Source organism: Schistocerca cancellata, chromosome 2, assembly GCF_023864275.1.
Source record: "Schistocerca cancellata isolate TAMUIC-IGC-003103 chromosome 2, iqSchCanc2.1, whole genome shotgun sequence".
NCBI classification, from domain to species: Eukaryota; Metazoa; Arthropoda; class Insecta; order Orthoptera; family Acrididae; genus Schistocerca; species Schistocerca cancellata.
The window spans coordinates 235,281,911-235,284,303 of NC_064627.1; the positions used below are offsets into that span (position 1 = coordinate 235,281,911).

The following is a 2,393-nucleotide window of genomic DNA, read 5'->3' on the forward strand; positions in this document are numbered from 1 at the left end:
CATTATCGTTACTGCATAGTGTTGTGTTTCGTTTTCTTTGTTGACTGTTTTTATTTGTACATCTAAAAAGAAGTAGTATTACAAACGAAAGTAAATTTGTGATTTTGGCTATTAGTTAGAATCGCTGAAACGACTTGAGAAAGGAGGAACAATAAAAAAATGATGACTGACAAACCCTCAGCTGCCGACAGGTGTTGTTGATATACCTCGATGTGGACAGCTGAAAATGTGTGCCCCGACCGGGACTCGAACCCGGGTTCTCCTGCTTACGTGGCAGACGCTCTATCCATCTGAGCCACCGAGGACACAGATGAATTGCGCGACTGCAGGGACTTATCCCTTGCACGCTTCCCGTGAGACACTCATTCCCAACTGTCCACAATTCTACGTATGTAATGTACCTTATAGACATTTGCCCATTCACTCATTACTCGCCCACGCTTTGGTGATTCCCGTAAGAGTTTGAGCAACCTGTGCGCATTCGCACAGATGAAGGTCAATGGCTGGGTAGCCTTTAACTATACATATATGAGGACAGTAACTGTTCTCGAAAGAACAGAGTCCCGGTCGGGGCACACATTTTCATCTGTCCACATCGAGGAATATCAACAACACCTGCAAGCAGCTGAGGGTTTCAGTGAGTCATCATTTATTCCAGGGAAAGCTGCACGGTCAACAACAGTAATCTGTTCTTTCGAGAACAGTTACTGTCTTCGTATATACAATAAAAAAACTTGCTCCCAGACATGGTGTCGGCGAGTTACTGTTGGTTACTATCAAAGAAACCGACTGAAACTGGAACAGTTTTCTTGAAATAAATACTATGGTGAGCCTCTTAACCGAAAAAGTGTAAGGAAGTCGGAGTTTGAAAAAAACGAGTGAGGCGTTGTTTATGTGGTTTATTCTTTCCGACACCGTTTTCCAGACATAAATTTCAATAGTTCTAATTTTCAATCAAGACTACCATGATGCCAGGGGTAACACCGCTGTGCCCCCAAAAACATTAGAAGTATGGGATCTCTCCGAAGGTAGCCCCCATACTCGCCGACGCTGGGGTAATGCAGAAGTACGGTTAGTCGCTGTACACAGTGCGATGCTCTCCGTTCACGCGTACCTTTTCAAACCGTATTTTGGGGCCCGTCTTCCTTCCACGTCGCCTAACAAATCGGAACTATCGGCGTTTCTTGAGGGTGACTTTGCCTCCGCTGCTTGAAGAAGTGCCATTGATGATTCGAAGGGTTATGTGGCTGCTTCATGATGATGCTCCAGCCCACTTCGCCGTTAACGTCCGGACACATCTCAATCGTGTCTTCCCTGGTCGATGGATTGGACGATGGGGCCCAGCTGCATGGTCAGCTCGTTCATCACATCTCAACCCGTGAGATTTCTAGTTATGGGGCCATCTCGAAAGTACCGTGTACGCAGAGCCCATTCCAGACGCGGAGACACTGCAGCAGCGTATTCGTGCTGCCTTTGACACTGTTCCGGTGTATCCTGGCCGATGTGAACGTGTGAGGCAGAATATGCTACGGCGTGTACACGCATGCGTTGAGGCACATGGAAACCATTTTCAACACATGCCGTAACTGTGGCTGCACGGTACAGAGTGAGTCTCTGTAACAATGTATGATTGAATAAATGGTCTCTAACATAGAAACCATGCATTTCCAGTGTAACTTCCCCACAAAAAGTTTAACCTCCCAACAGAAAAAAATGTGAGTATATAACATTCACATTCAGCGTAACCTCCCAATAAAAAATGTGACTAATTTCTCAACAAAATTGTGGCTCATATATAACCTTTCAATAATTAGCTGACTGTGAATCTCAACTGGTAAATTTGGACGTCAGCAGTGCTGCGTCATGGCCCTGAAAGATCATACTGAATAAATTGAAAATTCTTACCTCAATAAGGTCGCCGGATAACGCGTATATATCTGCTCCAATAAGAATTTTTTCTGGCACAGCCCAGTGCAGTGCTGGCCGATAGATTCGTCATGTATAAAAGGAACAACTGATTTTTCTTTACAACAATCGGGATGACCATTGATTGGAGAAATTAGTAAATTCTTTAAATAGAGATGAATGATTGTCAAAAGTTAATTTTTATAAGAAAGATTATTATTAAGAGATTTAAAAAAAAAAACATGGGGCTTGATATAACAATAGTACATATGCGCGAGGCTGCTTTTACCTTATACTACAACGCTCAGGCACCACCATCGCTCCCCACGACCGGCCCAGCCAACTCGATACACACGACTGCTAGCTACTACTACCACACAGTTCCTACTGCAGCCAACACTGCTCTCTGGTCTAAGATTCTCCTATAGCTTACATATCTACATCTACATTTATACTCCGCAAGCCACCCAACGGTGTGTGGCGGAGGG

At 44.3% G+C, this 2,393-nt stretch overlaps 1 non-coding gene across 1 annotated transcript; it reads right to left on the minus strand.

Moving 5' to 3' along the window:
• Positions 1-231: 231 nt before the first annotated feature.
• On the minus strand, positions 232-305 carry Trnat-cgu (transfer RNA threonine (anticodon CGU)). Its single transcript has one exon. It is a non-coding gene; the product is annotated as a tRNA-Thr (tRNA).
• Between the last annotated feature and the right edge of the window lie 2,088 nt (positions 306-2,393).